Raw genomic sequence first — 22,747 nt, 5'->3', positions numbered from 1 at the left:
ACACATGGTTGTATGCGTTGAAGCACAAGAGTAATGTCATGGATGCTTTTCAAGATTTCAAAAGACATGTGGAGAAAGAATTGGCTTGCTACATCTCATGCTTGAGATCTGATAGTGATGGAGAATATGTTTCTAAAGACTTTATCACTTCTTGGCAGCCCATAGGATTAAAAGGCAATTGACAAGCAGGTACACACCACAACAAAATGGTGTGGTAGAAAGGAAAAATAGGGTGATCATGGAATCAAATAGAGCCATGTTGAATGAAGAAAGCCTACCAAATGCATATTGGGTAGAGGCTGTAATGATTGCAGTGTATGTCGTGAATCGTACACCAACAATAGGTATACATGAGGTGACTCCTCATGAGAGGATTTATGGGATAAAGCCGGACATTAGCCATCTTAAGGTCTTTGGATGTTTCACGCATATGTACATGTTCCAGATGAAAAGAGGAAGAAGATTGATCCAAAGGCACAAAAGGCCATCTTTATAATTCTTCTACTTATGAGACATTGGTCTCAAGAGATGCAGTATTTGATGAGCTGAAATCATGGCATGAGAAGAAGATCACCTTGATCAATGATGACGATGTTTGTAAGGAGACTTATGTACATGCAAGTACAGATGAGAGTGCAAAAATTTTTGGGCCTTCTAAAGATGCTACTACATCAATTAGTCCTCGGATAGGTAGATTGAGGAATTTAGCATATTTTTCCACTAACACAGGTATGTCAGTGAGGGGGAGAAATGTGGATAAAGGAAAAGGAAAACTTGATGATGTTACAAGGCCACTCACTTGTGGTTATGATTCACATGGCACTGACAACTTAGATAGTGAGTTTGGTATTCCATCAATTGTGACTCCTGGTGTGAGACATAGATATGTACCACCTCATGAGAGAGGAGAGTCTCATACTGTATCTTAGTTATGGAGACCAGAAAGAGTCAGAAAGCTTGTGGATAGGCTTACATACAGTGGTTATACAGTGAGGAACTATGCATATATGGCAAAAAGTCACTAGCTTCAAGGAACACACAAAGTTTTCTGAAGCCATTTTGGATGATCATTGGTGTAAGGCAATGGATGAGGAATATTTAGCATTGGCTGAAAATGACACTTGGGATTTGGTTGATTTTCTTGAAGGAAAAGTTTCTATTGGTTGCAAATGGGTATACAAAGTGAAGTGCAAGTTAGATGGCACATTGGAAAGATACAATGAAAGACTTGTGGCAAAAGCACAACAATATGTGCTTGATTATGAGGAGACATTCAGCCCTATTGCTGAAATGGTAATCATGAGAACAGTGATTGCATTGGCAGCATCTAGAGGATGGAGTATGTATCAAATGGATGTGAATAATGCTTTTGTCAATGGTGATTTGGTTGAGGAAGTATACATGGATCATGTCGAGGGCTATGTACATCCAGATTTTCCTACACATGTGTGTAGATTGAAGAAAGCATTATATGGGCTGAAGCAAGCACCTAGAACTTGGAATGCTAAGATAAGTGCATGCTTACAGAAACTTGGTTTCACCATGGGCAAGACTGATCATAGCCTATTTACAAAGAAGACAAGGGCTGGCTATGTGATATTAGTCATCTATGTGGATGACTTGATCATTATAGGCGATCATGTCACAGGAATTGGAGAGATCAAGGAAATGTTACATGCTGAATTTCAGGTCAAAGATTTGGGAGAACTGAAGTATTTCCTTGGGATTGAGGTTGTCTCTACACCTCATGGTACTTGGTTGTTGCAAAAGCAGTATGCACAAGACATGTTGACCAAGTATGATATGTTGGATTGCAAAGCATTGAGCACTCCATTCAAGCAAAATGTTAAGTTACTTGCAGATGTTGGACATGCGATTGAGAATGTCACTATGTATAGACAAATGGTGGGTAGCATGATTTACCTTACCATTACTAGACCGGATCCTAGCTATTCAATTGGCTTGATTAGTCAATTCATATAGAAGCCTATAAAGCCACACTTGGATACAGTGAGGAGGATCTTGAGATATGTGAAGGCTACATTAGATTATGGCCTATTCTATGAGCATGGTAAGCCCTTGGAGCTTATAGGATATACAGATACTGACTGGGCAGGAAGTACCGATGACATGAGATCTACTAGTGGGTATGAATTTTCCCTTGGTAGTAGTATGGCCAACTGGAGTAGTAAGAAGCAACCTATAGTTGCTCTCTCTAGTACTGAGGCAGATTATAGAGGTGCTGCATTAACTGCATGTGAGGCAGCATGGCTCATGAAGCTTCTTAAAGATTTGGGCATGCAAGAATTCAGGCCTATCACACTATATTGTGATAACATGAGTAGTGTGCTCCTAGCCACTAATCTTGTCTATCATGCTAGGACTAAGCACATTGAGGTACACTATCACTTTATCAGAGAAAAAGTGATTGCAGGTGACATTGATTTGGTCCATGTGAGGACAGAAGACCAAGTTGCAAATATCTTTACCAAGTCATTGCGTAAAGATAAGTTTGTGTCAAGATTGTGGGAGAGAAGGAAGGAGTCTCACTTGTAGCTTTCTTGCTTGCACAATGGGGAAATACACACATAGGTGGAGGCTGAAAACAATTTTCCTCTTATTAGTTGTGTAAGCCAAAAGAACTCACATACAAAGAAATAGAAGAACCCTATATATGGGGTCTCAAACCAAACTCAAATACCTAAGGTGGCATACTAACTGAGCCACGAACTAGAGTAGATAAGGATAGCTGTCATCTAGCTATTATTCATGGGCGGTGTACCAACCGCATCTGCAACTAACAAGTCGGTGATATAAATGCACAATGGTCACCCTGGTATATAACGAGTGGAGCTCGATATCTCAACACTCCCCCTCGAGCTCAATCCCAATTCCTGCACACCAATCAGGTCTCTGAACTTGCGCAGCTTCTCTGCGCCCAATGCCTTCGTGAATATGTGAGCTACCTGATCCTCTGTGCTGACATAAACTAGATCAATAAGACCTAGTAAAACCCTCTCCTGCACATAGTGATAATGCACCTCAATGTTCTTTGTTCTAGCATGATAGACTGGGTTATTTGCTAAGTGTATACTACTCATGTTGTCACAATAAATGACAACTGGCCCATCTGTAGGCTGATGCATATCATAAAGTAGCTTATGCAACCAAGCTACCTCACATGTAGCCATTGCTGTACCCCTGTAATCAGCCTCTGTGCTCAACAAGGCAACTGTAGGTTGTTTGTTGCTGCTCCAAGTGACTGCAGCACTCCCAAAAGAGAACACATATCCACTGGTAGATCATCTATTAGAAATACTACCAGCCCAATTAGCATCAGTGTATCCATGCAACTATATCTGAACCCCAGTCTCATAAAATAGTCCATACTGCAATGTGGAATTCACATATCTGAGTATGCGTCTAGCCACATCCCAATGTGGTTTCCTTGGAGCCTGCATAAACTGACTTACCAATCCAACATCATAGCTCAAATCTGGCCTGGTAATAGTCATATAAATCAAACTTCCTATTATGTGTCTGTACATAGTAGGGTCTTCGAGAAGCTCACCTGCATCTGCGCTCAACTTCACATTCTACTCCAAAGGAACTGAAATAGGCTTACAGCCTGTCATCCCATATTTGGACAGCATGTCCAACCCATACTGCCTCTACAAGAGCCATTTCCCACTTGGTGATCTAATCACCTCAATGCTCAAGAAATAATGCAGCTCTCCCAAATCCTTCATCTCAAACTTTTGCTTCGATAGCATTTTCACATGAAGGATATCTTCATCACTGTCACCTGTCATAATCAAATAATCAACATAAATGACAAGTAGCATCATACATTTCTCTGTTTCTCTCATATAAAGTGAAAAATCTGCCTTGGAAATCTGAAAGCCAATAGTGACAAGATACTGTCCTATCTTGTCAGACCATGCTCTAGGTGCTTGCTTCAAGCCATACAAGGCTTTCTTCAACCTGCAAACAAACTCAGGATGAACAGCATGCACATAACCTGGTGGCTGCTCCATATAGACCTCTTCTTGCAAATCACCATGCAAGAAGGCATTCTTTACATCCATCTGATGTAAAGACCATTCCTTTGATGTAGCCATAGCAATGACTGCTCTTATGGTTGCCATCCTTGCAACTGGACTGAATGTTTCTTCATAATCAATGCCATATGTTTATGCATACCCCTTGACTACTAATCTTGCCTTGTATCTGTTCACAAAACCATCTGCATTGTGCTTCACCTTATAAACCCACTTACAGCCAATTGCATTCTTACCTTTAGTCAAAGATACCAACTCCCATGTAGCATTTGCTTCCAAGGCATCCATTTCTTCATCCATGGCTTTCTCCCATTTTTCTTTTCCCATGGCTTGCTCAAAAGAAGTGGGTTCTGGTTCCTGTATCACTTTGACCATATATGCATAGTGAATGGTTGTAAATCCATCATATTTCAGCCTATCCATAGGATATCTAGCTCTGATAGACCTGCGCAAAGTAGGTTCACTCCCAGGTGCTCTCAAAACATCCCTGGTCTTTCTTACTCCAGGTTTAACAATAGAAGGAATACCCAACTCATAATCAATGCTCTGTTCTGAGCCACTGGATTCACCATCCACATGAGAGTGACCTGCATTCACATCAAACATGGGCTGATCAACCTTCTCTTTTCCTTTTCGTGATACCTGCATACCACTATCTGCATTGCTTTGAGAAGATTCTCCTGATCTCAATCTGCCTGTCCATGGCGAAGAATATGAACCACTGCTAGAGGACGCTTCAGCTCCACTAATACCTTGTGACTGCTGCAGTGAATTCTGTGCAGCATTACCATTTTGTGCATCTACATTATCAATCACATTTACTGGTTTATACCAGCTACTCATCTCATAAAAAACAACATCTCTGCTCACTGTAAACTTACGAGTATAAGGGTTATAGCATCTATACCCTTTCTGCTACTGCAGAGAGTAACCAATAAATATGCACTTCTCAACTTTTGGATCCAATTTGGATCTCAACTCATCTGGCACATGAACATAGGCAATGCAACCAAAAATTTTCAAATGAGAAATATCTGGTTTCCTACCAGTATACCTCTCCTCTAGAGTCATCCCATGTATTGCTGCAGTGGGAGTCCTGTTCATTATGTAGACTGCTGTAGCAACTGCCTCAGCCCAATAAAAGTCTGGCAGGTCTTTTTCATTGAGCATGGCACGAGATACCTCTCCAATATGCTTGTTTTTTCTTTCTGCAATTCCATTTTGTTGTGGGGTATGACTACATGAATATTGCTGCTTTATGCCATGCTCCTGCAAGAACCTTGCAAACTCATTTGAGAGGTACTCTCCCCCTCCATCTGACCTTAGGCATTTTATTTGCAGGCCTGTTTCTTTTTCAACCTTAGCTTTAAGAGTTTTGAAATGCCCAAAAACTTCACTTTTCTTTTTCATAAAATACACCCAAAATTTTCTGCTATAGTCATCAATAAAAGTAACAAAATAATGACAGCCTCCAAGAGATGCAGCTTTAGTAGTCCACACATCAGAGTGGATTAATTCTAATGGCTTCTTACTCTCTTGAACATGTCTAGGAAATGGTTTCCTTGCCTGTTTTCCAAACTGACAGGCTTCATATACTTTATGCATTTCTGCAACCTTGAATTTAGGCAATCCTGCAACAATATTTTGGGCATGCATTGATTTAAGTCGCTGTACATTAACATGACCAATGCGTTTATGCTAGATATCAATATCTGCAACTACACCGGTCCCATGTGCAAACATTGCTGCACTCAATTTAGGCATGTCTGCATCCAATGTAAACATTTTTTCCTTCTTCTTTCCTTTTGCTCTATCAAGCGACCTTTATTTTTCATATCCTCAACAAAGCATCCATGAGGATTAAATCTGACCTGCAAGCCCTGCTCAACCATTTGACCAACAGAAACCAGATTCTTGGTGATATTCGGGCCATGAAATACATCGGACAGGTATTTCTTTTTCCCATCCTACATAGACAAATGAAATTTTTCAATCTGCACAATAGGATGTGCAGTATCATTACCAGTCTCCACAAATCCTGGTTTTTTCATTTTTCTTGCATCCTGCATCCATTCTGCATGACCTGTCATGTGGTTTGATGCACCTGAGTCAACATACCACACTTCGTTTCTTTCTTCTGCACTTGTCACAGAATTATTCATGTGCTGCACCATAAACAAATGCTCATTTCTGTCATCACCCTGTCTACTAGAAGATGCATAATTTCCTTGTTGCAATTTTCCATTCATGATGTCATTCTGCTTTTTATAGCAGTCTTTAGCCATATGACCCATTTTACCACAGTAGTAGCATTCAACATTGTTGTTTGCATTTTGGCCTCTTTGCCATCCACCACGACCTCTTTGGCTCCCCCTGCCTCTAGAGTTACCACGTCCTCCTCCATAGGACTGGTTTTCTTGAGTCTGCTGCATATTCTGATTTCTACCACGGCCTCCAAATCGGCCTCCTCTACCTCTGCCTCTACCTCTTCTAGCATTTGAGTAGAAGACAGTTTCTTTTGAAGTTCCTCCTGAAAAAGATGCACTACCATTTCTTTGCTCCTCAGAATTTAGAAGAGCAATCAACTCCTCAAAATTAGGAAATCTTTTATGAACTGAAATGGATGTATGAAACTGTGCATAATTCTTTCCTAGACCATTCAAGGTCACAGAAACTAAATCATCATCTTCCACTGGTGACCCAATGGAAGCAAGTGCATCAGCAATCTTCTTCACCTTCATGTGGTAGTCATTGATGCTCATACTTTCTCTTTGCACATTATGCAACTCTTGCTTGAGCTGCATTTTCCTGGCTTGCCTATTTGTGCTATACATTTTTGACAAAGTATCCCATGCCTTGGCGTACTTGCATCCTGAATATGCACAATCATAGAGTCTGAAATACTGATAGACAGCAAGTACATAACTTTCCTGGCTCTCTCATGCCATGCTTTGAATGCCTGCATTTGCTATTGATTGGGAACATCAGGAAGAACTGGTTCTTCTTCATTTCCTGCAACAAATTCCCAATATCCTTTTCCCATAAGGAAATTCTTCATTCTAAACTTCCATGCTTGGAAGTTGTTCTTGTCAAGCTTTTCAGTTACAATCTGTGAAAGAGAATCAGATGCCATTATAGAATACTGCAAAAAATTCTGTCACTGCAAAAAACACAGCTTCACCCTCACAAGGGCAAATTTGCAAAACTGGTGAAAGTGGTATTTGACCACACAGTCACTTCCTAGTGACGATTTTGCATAAACAGGAAACAAGGATGATTCTGTAACTCCCAATGTCTCTGCATACAAGCATACGATGCAATTTATGTGGTAACTTTTCACTGACCTGTAGAACAGCGGTCGCACAGCATAAAATAGGGCTTTTTTCTGAGTGCGTGCAGAAAACTTCTGCCTCCAAAACAGGCCCCGAAATGGCCTCAAATAAAAAAAATAGGGTCACCAAGGGCTAAAGCCCTTACCCGCAGGATATACTGCCTTGTTGCTTCACCGCGAAGGGCGTCTCAACCTGAGACAATGCACTCTTGTAATTTTCGGTTGTGCTACCTGCAGAGATCTGCTCCCAAAATAGAAAATGAAAGCAACACTGCTCCTCTTACCAGAACACGATGAACTTGGTTTGCTATCTTGAGATCCTTACCACGAACAAGGCTCTGATACCATGTCAAGATTGTGGGAGAGAAGGAAGAAGTCTCACTTGTAGCTTTCTTGCTTGCACAATGGGGGAATACACACATAGGTGGAGGCTGAAAATAGTTTTCCTCTTCTTAGTTGTGTAAGCCAAAAGAACTCACATACAAAGAAATAGAAGAACCCTATATATGGGTCTCAAACCAAACTCAAGTAACTAAGGTGGCATACTAACTGAGCCACGAACTAGAGTAGATAAGGATAGATGTCATCTAGCTATTATTCATGGGCGGTGTACCAACCGCATCTGCAACTAACAAGTCGGTGACATAAATGCACAACGGTCACCTTGGCATATCACGAGTGGAGCTCGATATCTCAACAGGGAGTGTTGAGATTCAAGCTCATAGTTTCTACCTTAGTTGAATAAGGTTAAGTCACACTGACTTAACCATGATTAGATCTAGGTTTGTTGAACTTTTGTATGTGTGGAGTACACAGTTGACTTGAGATTGTGTTGAAGAAATGGGATGAACATGGAGCATGACTACTACCCTTAGTGCATGTGCCTTTGTCTCCATCTCTCTCTCTCTCTCTCTCTCATTTTCTAATAGTTGGTTTCACCAAGGGGAGAGAAATTCTTAAAGGCCATAGATATCATAGAAAAAATTATACATTGTAAAATTTTTATACAAGACATTGTAGAGATAGGGTATCATCATGTGATGCAAGTTGTTATTAATAATGTAAAGAATGGTAAAATTTTAGCTAGACTTGTAGAATATCTAAAGACTACATATAGTGGTTGCAATAGTCACTTGATTTGGTATTGAAAGACTAGTATAAAAAGGAGCATACAACTTGGTTTTTTGGAATTCTTAATGACTATAGTAGAGTTATCAAGTTTGTTCTCAGAAAAAGTTGAGGATTTTGACATATACTAGGCTTGGTTGTCATGTATGTTAAAGCTTCCTACAAAGACACTGATTTGCACTCATTTTTATTATTTGGAGTCCTTAATTTGAAATAAGGATGCTATAATAGAGACATTAGCATGCATGGATATATACAATTAGAGACTAAGCAAGGTGTGTGAGTGAGAGATAAGATTATCAAGTTGCATTCTATGTAATACTTCCACGCAATTAAAAGTCAGTTGGTTAGTTTGAAAGTTAGTGAGTCAATTAATAAGTTAGTAAGGTTACTAACTAAAGTAAAAACTAACTAACATTAATAACTAAAAAAATTTATTTAATTAAAAATATTTAAAAAATGCAAATCATAACCTGATATTTTTTCCAAATTGACAAGGACTGTAGCCATCCATTACGGAAGTTACAATGTGAACAAGAGTAATAAGCCATATTAGTCATTAGTGTCAATATGTATAGTATGGATGATCCAAAAATATTAGATTTTTGGACAAAACTAGCATATTTTTTATATTTTAGATATTATTTATTGTAAATATCCTAAAAAGCTATGAAATTTTCTAGAACATGATGTCATGTAAAAAAAGCAAGTGGGTTTTTTAAAAGCCAGTTTTGAAGATTTAATGATAAAAAGAATGATTGGCAAAATTGCACGCATCGCAATCACAGTTTACAAGTAGCAAACATCACTTCGAATAGGGAGAAGAAGGAGTGATTTGGAAGATTTCTAAACAAGTGTCTTAGAGTTTTACCCCCCTTTTGGAGCCAATGAAACCATAAGATTTGTGATTTGGGTATCAGATTGCATCTTAGAAGTTTCAAATCACTGATTTTGCCAAGATTCCCTCCATAAAGAGCTCTTCTTCTTAGCCACAACCATTCTTCTCTAATTCAGCTATAAATAAGATGCATGGGGAGCAGTTAGAAAAGCATAAGGGGACCCCGAGAGGTTGCGAGAGAGAGGTAGAGAGAGGGAGGTAGAAGGATACCCCTCCAAGAGGCTATGAGAAGGAGCTTGAGAGAGAGAGAGAGAGAGAGAGAGAGAGAGAGAGAGAGAGAGAGAGAGAGAGAGAGAGAGAGAGAGAGAGAGAGAGAGAGAGAGAGAGAGAGAGAGAGAGAGAGAGAGAGAGAGAGAGAGAGAGAGAGAGAGAGAGAGAGTTAGCTCAATCCCCCCCTCTTGGTCTTTGACTAATGGTCTTCGACTAAGTCATCTTCTCTTACGCTCTCCCATCTCAAATTTATTCCTCCTTCCCTATCTCTCGAACACGCTTGCGAACGATGGCTCCAAAGCAACGAGGTGGAAAGACAATGGGAACCACCACAATCGGTCAAGGAATGTGTATTGCCAGAGATACGAGAGTGCTGGAGGTTGATGGAGTTGCCACTACCAACGGAACATTGGGCATGGTGAACGCAAGCACAATCAAAGATAAAATTCCTAATGCCATCATGCCAAACCAACTTATTCACTATTAGGCTATTATTTCTCCACATAAAATAATAAGATTTATGCTGAATTTTTACAAAAAAAATGTTAGCCTTTGCATCAAACAGTACAAGAGCTACTTGTTAGATTGCATGGACAACATTCGTATAAGAATTAGTCACGTAAAATATTAGCTCTATATTTTATACTTACACGAATTGACAGATCATCTAGAAAGCATACTAGTACATGCATAAACAATTAATCACTATGATTTGTAGTTAGATTAAGTAAGATTCTAAATCATGGAATCATGATGGAAAGAGAGAGGTTATTGCACATATGACTTTATGCGCACTCAAGATTAGTAAAATAACTCGATATAATTATTGTCAAAATGTGACAAGGCTAAGTGTTGACTAACACTTAAAAAGTGAAACTCTATTTAAAAGATGTGTTATTCATCTCGTTAAGTTATTGGCACAATATATTTCTTGAAGAAATTTGTCTTATGTTGGGTAAGATAGCCCAAACGGGAAATTCATGCCTTTCTTAACATGTTGTAAGAGATACACTAAACACTTCTTTATGGGGAGGAGAATCCTCATTAGAATGTAAGGTTACCTTAGGATAAGGTCTGCCTTATCTATATGGAAGCTCTGAACTGTACGATGGTGTGATTGCCATTGCATCATTTGATATACCTTTGAAAGGACTGTTTGTGTTTTCTAGAATCTAGATCTCTAATTCAGAATATTGACAAACATGATAAAAGGAAAGGTCGCGCTAGGCTACCCCCAAGCTAGCTGTGAGACCCTACTCCAAGGGGGTCATAGTTATCGCTTCGAGAGGCTTAGACCAGCTTTGCAACGAAAGGTCTGTCCATAGGGATAGTCTCGAGTATTAGGAAATGTAGGTGCCAAGGGGGGACTCTTGTTGTAAATCCTGCATTGTTCCTAGAATCTGACGAGCCCCTTCGTGACCCAGGATGGGATCCTAGAACCTTAAATACTAGTTACATGGGTGGAATCTTGGTGGGTAGAATAACCTCGTGGAATTTTGTGTATCTTTTGCTTGGTTGAAAAGATGGAAATCGGAATAATCTTCCAATATATTAAAGAAGTTTGTTTTATTCAGGGATTGTTTGAATTGTATGCGTGGCTATGAGATAAATTACGTGAAGGAACATGTGATTTAACTGACTAATTAAGAAACCTCGTTGTATATGTTTCAATAAATGTACTATAGGTAATTAAAAAACAAAATATGATTCTGTTATCAAAGGAAAATGGGTGGGTGTGACCCCCAACAGGTTCATCTAATCGTCCAATGGTAGGGTGGTCGCGGTTAGCTGGGAGCTTTTCTAAATCGACAATAGAAATAGGAAGACGATAAATTGACCAACTAATCGTTAGGTAGAATCAACTTGCATTATTTTAGGAGGCCAGAATGGAATTTTGGCTTATAGATCGAGTAATGTTGTAGAAGTGGAAACTCAAAATTATTGATGCTAGTTGGCTGTTAGGAGGCTCTTTGATTTTAGGAACCCAAAAATTCAGGTCGATCCTAGTGGGTTCGCGGCCGAAACTCTCATATTGCAAAGTAGACTCAGTAGGGCCTAAGTGAAGAACCCCATGACATTCCAAGGGAGCATCGGGCGGCATCATTTTTGAAAAACCTACTGACATTCCAAGGGAGCATCGAGCAGCATCATTTTTGAAAAACCTACTGATGGACTACTAAAAGGTGTGCCGTGGATTGAGATGGACATATGATGTAAGCTTAAGAAATAATTTGAGTATCAAACTCTAATATTAACGCTATATAAATATCATAAAATTTAACTCGGGAATTGTTGAAAATTTCCCAAGACTTTGCACCCACAATAATTTCCAAGGAAGCCCAGGAGAAAATGAATCTTTTGAAGAAAGTCAAACCGCCAGAATTTGAAGGGAAAGACGAGATTGTGGAAGCCGATGCAGAGATTTGGATTGAATCCATGGAAGATTATTTTACTACTGCATGAACTGTCCTAGCCAACCAAGCCATGATAGCTAAGCTAAAATTAATTGGTGAAGCTCTGGACTCTGGTGGAAGTAGTGGTGCCAAGATCAAGGTGTCCTTGAAAATACCATTACTTAGGATTTGCTGAAAGAAGCTATAAGAGGAAGATATTTACCTCCAGCTTATCGGACCTAGAAGATGAATGAGTTCTTTAATTTGAAGCAAATGAGACTGACCCTGGAGGCATATTACTCCAAGTTTGTTTCACTTCTTAAATATGCATCCCCATGGATATTATTCAACACGTGTCCAAGTTCTGCAATGGGCTAAATTCTCCTTTGAACACTTGTTTGGAATCAATGCACCCAATAGACCTCCAAGATGCTTTGATTCGAGTTGCTTCTATTGTGTGGGAAGTACAATTAAATGCTAACAATAATACGTTTCGGAGCTACAATAACCAAAATAAAGGAGGATTCAAAGGTCAAGCAAAAAGAATCCAAGGCCAATTCACCTAGGACAAAAGAAAAAGGAAAAATCCAATGTAGTTGGAAATTTTGTTCCTACCCAGGGAAACATGGATGGTCTTAGGTGCTTTCACTGCAATGAGCTAGGACATTTCAGGAGAGATTATCCAAAACTTGGTGGAAACCTTCACCAAGACTAATTCCGAGGTCAAGGCAGAGTTGCCCAAGATCTTAAGTAGCTATGTCAAGAGGAAGAATGTCAAATATCACTCTAAAAGAGGCTAATAGGGAGAAAGACCCTAATATGGAAGAAGATATTGAAAGAGCAACTGTTCATGCTGCATTCCATAGCAAAGGTCCAAATTTTCAATATTTGGTAATACAAACACCAGCTAGTCACCAAGGTATGATAAGAGGAAGAATGTCAAATATTATCCTAAAAGAGACTAATAGGGAGAAAGACCGTAATATGGAAGAAGATATTGAAAGACCTATTGTTCATACTGCATTCCACAAGAAAGGTCCAAATTGTCAATATTTGGTAATACAGACACCAACTATTCATCGAGGTAAATCATTTAAAGTTTTGATTGACTGTGGAAGTACTCACTCATTTTTTCACCCAAGTGTGCTAAGAAGTTAGAAATAGATACAATAAATGCATCAAAACTGCTTGTGGAATTAGAAAATGGAAAGGAAGTACTTTCTACATAGCAAAACCGCCAAGGTAGAGTTTAATCTGGGAGAAAATCTTTCAAGTATGAGGTTCAGAGTAATGAACTTAAGAGCTTATGAATGTTTACTGGGAATGGATTGGCTGATTCCCAATGATGATCATATCCATTGTGAAAAAGGTCAAGTCACATTTTAAGATTTGAACGATGAAATAGTCAACTGCACAAGGTGAAAAAGGGAAACCTAAAGCTCAATTAGCAAAAGCTTCTCGAATTGTGAAAGGTTTGAAGAAAGGATTACCTATTTATTTGATCAAGCTTAACAAGGTAAATCAAGATGGTCAGATAAAAGAAGAACCGTCCTGGTTAAAAGAGTACACTGACATATTTCATGAAGAGCTAATTGAGTTACCTCTGGAAAGAGAAGTTGATCATGAGATTAAACTTATTCTAGGAGCCACTCTAGTTACAAAAAGACCTTACAAAATGTCTATTCTTGAAGCCATAGAACTAAAATAGCAATTCACACAACTACGAGAACAAGGGTATATTCGGCCAAGTAGTTCACCATGGGGAGCCCCAGTATTATTCCAAAAGAAGAAAGATGGAACTCTCTGTCTTTGTATCGACTACTACCGAGGGCTAAACTAGGTAATTGTGAAAAATAAGTACCCTATCCCAAGGATAGACAAGCTTCTTGATCATCTACAAGGAGCAAGGATCTTTTTTAAGATCAATCTTTGGTCAAGATATTATCAGATCAGAGTCAAGAATGAAGATATTCCTAAAACTGCCTTCAACACAAGATATAGTCATTTCGAATTCAGTGTTATGTCATTTGGGTTGACAAATGCTCTAGCTACCTTCAACAAGTAAATGTAGGACATTTTTAGACCTCATCTCGATGATTTTATTCTTGTATTCTTTGTTGACATCCTAACTTATTCTAAGAGGAAGAATATCATGAACCACATCTTTGCATTGTCCTAGAGACAATGAGAACACACAAGTTATATGCTAAGAAGAAGAAGAAGTGTGCCTTCTCCAAAAGGAAGATTGAATACTTAGGATTCATAGTGTTTGCTGCTGAAGGTATATCAATAGATCTTGCCAAGGTCAAAGATGTTCAAGATTGGCCATCCCCAACCACTATCAAAGAAGTGAGAAGTTGTCTAGGTCTAACAAGATGGTAAATGATATTCATCAGAAACTATGTCCAAATTGTAGCACCTCTTACCAAACCTACTCAAAAAGCAAGTTGCCATTATCTGGATGCCAATTGAATAGTCTAGCTTTGAGCAACTAAAGCATAGTTTGATAACTACTCCTATCTTAAGGCTACTTGAATTAAGCAAGGAATTTGAAGTCATCACAAATGCTAGCTCTCTTGCATTGGGATGTGTACTAATGCAGGAAGATCATTCCGTAGCTTACTCTTTGAGAAAGTTGAAACCCCATGAAAAGAGATATGCGACTCACGAACTGGAGTTGTTAGGTGTAATTCATGCTCTCAAATTATGGAGACATTACTTGCTTGGAAATAAATTTTCCTTAGTAACAGATCATAAAAGTCTTAAGTGGAATTTTACTTAGTCTGATCTTAATATGAGGCAATGATGGTGGATTAAAATTTTGCAGGAGTATGACTTTGAAATTAAGCTCAAACCTCATAAAGAAAATGTAGTAGTAGATGCCCTTAGTCGTAAAGCCTTCCTTAATGCTCTTATCACTGAAGAACCATCTAGGCTAGAAACTCTAGCTACAATGGTATCAATGCCAACTAATCCTATCATCGAGTTGACTAAGGATAAAGCAAATAAGGACCGAGACTATCAACACTTATTTTGGGAAGTTCAGAATAAGGAACAAGATCCCAAACTCAAGAATAAGTGTCAAGAATTCTCTATAGATGAAGATGAATGACTTTTTTATTTCAAAATGAGACTACGTTGTCACAATTACATAACCCTCTACTCATGTGTGCATGTCTGCCTTGCCATTTAGATTGGGATGCATTAGTTGATTGTAAGTCTTAATATTAGTGCCTTCCTTTATTCACTTCATATTGCACTATACATTATCCTCTCTTTCTCTTACTACACCATCACCATCATCACCTCTCTACTCTTCTGTGTACAGTGTCCTAATCCACTTCTAATTTAGCTAGGTGTGGTGCTCCTTTCACACCCTTTAATGTGAAGAGATTGATTCCATTTGTGTAGTGGCCACAAGTGTGTATTTTCTCTCTCAATGCATCTCACTTTAGTGGTTTGTAGCTTATGCTTTTTGCTTTGTGTTGATATCCTAGGTTGCACTAAGCATGGTCTATGGGTTCCATACTTGTTCCATATCCTTGTGGCTTGGTACTGAAGGGATACCACGATTAGTATAGTCATGCATCTAACTTTAGTGGTTTGTAGCTTGTACTTTTCACATTATGATGATGATGATGATGATAATAATAATAATAATAATAATAGATAGATAGATAGATAGATGGAGTTAAGTATTTATATACATGTATACACGTATGCTAAATCAAATAGAAATTCTTATATCTAAATAGAATAAAAAATCTTATAATCTTAAAAAGGGGTATAACATTAAAATTTTTAATAGATCATATAACTGTAAGAAGGGGGGTCATATGACTCTTACATGAGGTGTAGATAGGGGGTTTTCTAAGATTCTCCACTTGTAGGAGGGTGATGATAGGTGACATGTATCCTTTATAAAGAATGAACCCTCCAGGACAAAGTGTTACAAAAATTAATAAGCTATTTTATAAAATTCAATCAAATAGCATGAGCTAAGACATAGATAAGTTCATTAATGAGATGTATCTATACCTTTCTAGGATTTGTATGGAACTCCACTCTCAAGAAGAGATCAAGATCTACAAAGGACATCTTTGTAGCTGTATCGTCGAGCATCATATGATCCATGGCCTTTGTTTGGAGTATCCTCCATGTAGTGAGAGCTCATGCTCAACTGCCAAGACCCACATACCACTTATTGTTTTAGGTGTTTCAAGCTGAATCTCAAGCTAAATGCCATGGCTATCTCTCACCTAGCTGTACACGCTCTCAACCTATGGGTGTAGTGAGCTTACCTCCATGCCTGATCGAGTTTCCTCCTCTCCCAAGCACTCTGGTAGCTCCACGATACAAGTGCAAGCTTTAAGAAATCTTGATTCCCAAGCTCCACGCTCAAGCTCCATTGCCGCGACAAAGACAAGAGAAGAAAAGAAGAGAGGAGAAGATGGAGACCTTCTCCACCACGGTCCCTCACCCTCACACACTCACTCCCTCACACTCACACTCCCTCTCTCAAGCACAAGCTCAAGTAAGCAAGAAGAAGAAGACGAAGAAGAAGAAGAACAAGAGAGATACTTTTGGCCACACACAAGAATGAGCTTTTATATTCACTTTTTCCTTTTATACAAAACCCTAACCCTAGTGCCCTTTGGGTAGCCATCCCCTTTTTGTCTGAGATTGGCACATTCCTCCAACCCTTCTCCTCTTCCCTATTAGCATGGCCTCAACCCGTGTCTCTAACCATTTACAATTTGCACAAGTGGGACCCCGACACTCTTTTACAAAATAAATCATGGTGCGCCTTGAGATCTTTCACAAAATTATTGACTTACAATTTTTCTTGTGCGCCTCTCTCCTTGATTTAGGATTTTTTTTTGCACTTATTGTGTTTCCAGATTTTTCTTGGCGCGCCTTCGTCTTCTGTTTCACTTTTTCATTGGCCTTGTTTTCTGCTTTAGATTTTTCAGATTTTCCACCTTGTTCTTTTGAGGGTTAACATTACCGCCTCTTAGACGAGTGCTAGTTCCATGGCACTCTCCGTCGTTGTAGGTAGCAAGCTTTGGCATGCACCAAAGATGTGGGTGGAAGGGACTGCTGTGGTTTTTGGCCGAGGAGGAGTTTTAGTGGTGGTGTGGATGAAGGTCGTTGGTGGCACATTGTTGGCCTGATTGGCTGGTGATTTGGTTGTTGGATTTGGTGATAGGGCTATTAGTTGTTGGGAGTTGCACTCATGGCTGGCATAGGTGTTGGTGTTCTGTGGATTCTTCTCATGACGGTAATTTCATTGGATTATTCAATACTTACAATTGAAAACCTCTCATATGATCTCTCCCTAGGAGTTAGTGTTAGTCTTATTATCATGCACAAAATGTAGTTTGATTAGTTTGGGAGACAGGTCGAACTCTAAGCAAGAACTCTAAGCAAGCGAGAGTATTTTCCTACACTTGAGGATCCAAACTATGTGTAGATTGTGGTATAGATATTATGTGAGTGCACGTGCATACTTAGATATTACGTAGTTAGAAGAGTGCTGGTCTAGTTCCTCGTAGCAATGTGTGGATGAAGTGAGGGTTCAATGGGGTGGAAAAAATGATCGATGTTGAGGAGAAGTATACTTAAAGGCTTCTTGAGATATCGTTTGTGATTTTAACAACAAGATGTAGTATAATTGGCTCATTGATGCCTTAGCTTTTGGTAGCTGGTGGCTACTTGTAGTGTTTAAAGAGCACGGTGTACTTTCCATGGTCTTTCGTGCCTTCCTTACCACTATTGATTGCAATGGCACTAAGATGGAGTGTGAAAAAGGATTGTGTAAATGCTTCAGGGTGAAAGGTCTAACCATAGGCGAGACGAGCTCCCTAGGTATGTCCTCCCCTTGATGTGCCCTAAACAATTGTGGGGAGTGTATAAATGGCTAGGGGACTAGAGACGGAGCTTGCCGACAGAGACAGCCGACCAATGTCATTGGATGTACCTAATTTGAGGACCCCTAGGTGCTATGCTGTGATCATGAGTGCCTTTTTTTCTCTCTTTTTTTATTTTTTTTCTCTTTTTTGGATAAAATGAATATAATCAATGCAATATGTTGAGGCAATAAGCCTTTCATTTGGATTGAGAAATGTCGAGATCCAAAGGCTATGAAAAATGAATATTGCAAAGATGATTGTGTTACTAGCCTCAATGCTAGAGGAATAGTTGTTGAGATGAAGATATACACTTGAGATTTTGCAAATATCTTTGTAACATGTTAGACATCCGAACAATTAAGATAGCAACTAGAGTGAGCTATGCATGGACAACGAATAGAGCATCTGGCGAATTGAATCCTGGTTGATGAAGAAACGTTTGTCATTGTTAGAGCATGGCTCCTACCCGGATGTAGAGTTTCGCTAATAAAAAGAGAGTAGCTAATGACTATGCTTTGGGCCATGCTCAAATGCAATGTATGCTTTTTGTAGGGGTGATTTTCTCTTCTAGTAGGGCTTCCATCATGGTTCTTTGGTTTTTGGTATTTCTGTCGCTTTCTCCATAATGGTTCTTTGTGGCGTTGGTGGTCTTGTGGTGACTTGGACATTGAACACTTTTGTATAGAGACCTGTGTCATCCTGCATTCACTTGGCAACTCATGAGAGTAATGCAAGTGATATGCTTCAACCATAATGAATAGGTACAGCTCCAAAATACATCACTTATTGAATCCCATAGTTTTGACTTCGATGCATATCACTTGCGCTTAATCATCATTGCTTGTGTGTGTGTTATCTTTACTTCTTTTGGAATTATTTATACATAGTCACAAAATACATTGTTTATTTATGTACACGTTTATGAATCCATGTCATTTCATGAGGATAAAATCCAATTGTAGAACTCAAGATTGTATTGGAGTGTGGCATACATATCCAATAATTATGGCAGCCTACTTAGTAACAACATATATTTTGCAATATCGAGTAGCATGTGCCTTTTCCAAGTCTACTGGCAACATGTAGCTCCTCCTCAGTGAGAATTTTATCAATCATAGAGTTCTCTTGGCTAGTTTCTGCTAGGTCCATATCTCGAATAGTAGTCAATATATTCGAAAGGAAGTTGGCACCACATAGGTCAAGGATCTCTTTGAGACTGCCATTTGGCTAGTCACTCCTTTGAAACCTGTCATTATATCTGGGCTCCAAGTTTAGCCATTGTAGCATGGTTTTCAAAACAAATTGACTTCGACCCTTTGGTTGTTGCTTTAGTTACTCTATCTCTAAGATATTTGGTTGGCAAAGTGCTTCATTGAATGTCACAGTTAAGCATAGTTCATCGACTTCCTTGTCAGAGATGAGTTATATGAGTTCATGTAGGAACTTGTCATAGTGTCCACTAAGATATTCTTGCTCATCCCAGGTGGATATGGCAAACATTCCTCAAGCTGCTCTCTAGGGAATGTGCTCATATCCACAAGGATGTAGGCACGTGCGAATAATTTGAGTTTAGCATCCAACTTGGTCAAGCACTCTATGATACTTCTACGTTCGATGAGGACTTGCTCACTTGCTATCTCATGCAAGGTTTTAGGAGTTTTCCTAGGCTTTAGCATAGCTAGGGGCTCAGGCCTAGATGAGCAAGATTGGTTAATGCTAGGATTGCTCATGTCCTTGTTGAGATATTGGCAATCACACCTAGCTTAGCCTCTTTGTATGGAGTAGTGCGGGTTCAGGATGCAAAATCCCATATTCACAGTGGAGGAAAGTGCAGCCTAGTCTATTCCTATAAAGCATTGTTCATGCTTTTATTTTTAATGCAATGCCATAGTACTTTTGTCCTTAAAGAAAAGTGTCTATGTCATTGTCAACACACATGATTTTTTTAATGAGCCCAAGCTTATATCTTGGAACCTAACTCGCTTGTGTGACATTTGGTCTTGATGTCTGTTACCTCTTCCTCTTTCAACCTCCATAGCCATTCTCTAGATTTGACATTGTAGCATGGTATGAGAGCCTAGTCGCGCATGGCTGAGCTCTAAAAATCACTCCTTTAGCTCCTTTCAACCTTTGGCTAGCTCAACATTACATAAACCCTTCATCTTCCACCTCCATCTTCACTCTATCTCTCTTGGCTGCCATAAACAACACCTACCTACCTCTATTGGAGTAGCCATATCTCTTTGACCAGGCCATTTCTCTTCAAGCTTTCTTCTTGAGAGTTGTTTCTTAGGTCAAATCACATCTTTCCAGCTCAAAATTTCCTAACATTGTGTAACATAAAGCCCGACATTGTTGAAAAACACAAATCTAGTGCAAATTTCACTACTGTAAATTGGACCTATTCTCTCTCCCTACTGTGAGCATTATTCCATGAGTTACCATAAGAATTCATTGGTCATATAGGTGACTTACTTTAGCTGAGAGAACTTGAGAAAATCCCACTCCAGCAGAGAGATATTAGAAGATTACTCAAAGGTGGTATTGTAGGAAGCCATAGCCAGCAGCCTATTGCTGTTCAACTGATGGCGCCATCATCACACCTCACAATGAAAAAGGATACCATAGGGATTTTGAATTTTATCATACAAGCTACCTCTTGACTAAATTTCAACTCAAATGGTCCATCGGGTGAGCTACTATAGCCAAAATATGAGGTTGTTGTTTTGAAATCGTAATTGGCCAGTAGCCATAGCCACTTACCTTCAAGCTCATTTTTTCCTTCATTTTCTCTTTCTTGCCACTTCAACCAAGACAAGGCCACTCTGATATGAAGTTCTCATAAAGCATTTCCCATCAAATCAGCAAGGAGGGGATAAATCCAAGCATCAAAGCATCAAACTTGAGTGCTTGAAAGTATAGTATCTATTGATACTTATCAAGTGTTATCTAACACTACATTCCTTGAGTCTCTTGACACAATTAAAAATTTTGCTGCTCAAATCTAAAATTTTTGGTGCTTATTTGCTACTCCAACATGGGCAAAGACTCTCCAACATTTCGGTTCAAAGGAGTCGAGTTCCATACCTGGCAAACCCACATCAAGCTCATCCTGATGAAGAAGGGTCTTTAGGCCATTACTAATGGCAAGGAGAAGAAGCCTCAAGATGCAACATTGCAACTACTTGGCAAAATAATGATGATGACAGAGCACAAGCCATCATTAACCTGGAATTGGATGATAGCTACATCGACCATGTGGATACTTGTGAAACCTCTAATGATACATGGAAGAGATTAGATACTTTGTTCGGTGCACAATCAAAGCCATCTAAGTATGGATTACTAATTGAATTTTTTAGGCTAGATATGAAATCAAACACATCTCTTGCAACTTACTTAAACTACATGGAAAGTCTCTTAACTCAGCTTGCAAGAATTGATCTCAAGATGGATGAAGATATTTGTATTAGTGTGTTATTAAAAAGCTTGCCTCCTGACTATAATAATGTGTCAACTACATTAATCAACATGCCTAGTCCTAAACTGGTTGACATTAAGGCCTCCCTACTAGAAGAAGAAAATAATGTAAAATTCAAAGAAGAACCAAGAACCTCTAAAGATTTAAAAAAAAAATATGTCAGTGTACCAGGTACAAGGGCAAGAAAGATAAACTAGTATATGCCTTCTGCAAAAGGATCGGGCACATGGAGAAATTCTGTCATGCCAGGAAGAGGTCTCAAAAGGCTTATCTAGGTTTTTATAGAAGGAGAAGACCATGGAGAAAATGAAGAAGAAGAAGAAGAAGACCACTAGAACCTCATCAGTCCTTCTATTCTGATAGACTTTTTTAGCCTTGTACTACCTAGCCCTAGCGCTTTTGCCATAAGCTTGTAAACTCCTCATGTAACCTTGTACTACAGCCTCTCTACACTTTGTAAGGCCCTTGTTACAACCTCTCAATGTCCATCATTCCTTTGGTACCCACACACAGCCTTTTCTACAGCATCTAGTGTTTACCAAGTTTTTGGTGTGCCCACACTTTGCGAGTGGTTGCTCACTAAAGCCTCTACGCACTTTGAACTTATCTAGTTGTGATTGAGGAGGGGTGTTGAGATATTGACAATCACACCTAGCTTAGCCTCTTTGTATGGAGCAGTGTGGGCTCAGGATGTAGAATCCCATATGCACGGTGGAGGAAAGTGCAGCCTAGTCTATTCCTATAAAGCATTGTACTTGCTCTCATTTTGAATGCAATGTCATAGTACTTTTATCCTTTAAGCAAAGTGTTTGTGTCATTGTCAACATGCAAGATTGTGTTTATAAGTCTAGGCTTCTATCTTGGAACCTAATTCACTTGTGTAACATTTGGTCTTGTTGTCTGTTACCTCATGATCTCACTCTTCCTCTTTCAACCTCCATAGCCATGCTCTAGATCCGACATTGTAAAATTTCTCAAGGTTTTCATGTTTTTCTTGAGGCTGTGTTGCTATTGTGTCATGGTTCTCCTTGGATATGATCGGTATAGTTTCGTCAACCTGTTGTGACATTGTTGTATCTACTCTTGATTGGTCAATGTAAGTTCTGTTGTCGGTGGATTGAGCATTGCAAGAAACCATTGATGGTAATGGTTTCTTATGAGAATACACGGATGTGTCTAAGCTTTCACCCCCGTTAGGAGAGATGATAATGGGTTCATCCATGGGTGGACTTGATGCTTTATTCCTCAGCTCTTCAACAACCTTGGTCTCAATCTTCTTGGCATCTATAGCCACTTGCAACTGCCATCATTTTCGTTGTTTTCTCCTCTTTTT

Source organism: Lygodium microphyllum, chromosome 11 (genome assembly GCF_053477565.2).
Source record: "Lygodium microphyllum isolate KBCC chromosome 11, Lygodium_microphyllum_v1.1.10, whole genome shotgun sequence".
Taxonomy (NCBI): domain Eukaryota; kingdom Viridiplantae; phylum Streptophyta; class Polypodiopsida; order Schizaeales; family Lygodiaceae; genus Lygodium; species Lygodium microphyllum.
The sequence above is the reverse complement of the archived record's forward strand: the minus strand, read 5'-3'. Positions refer to the sequence as shown.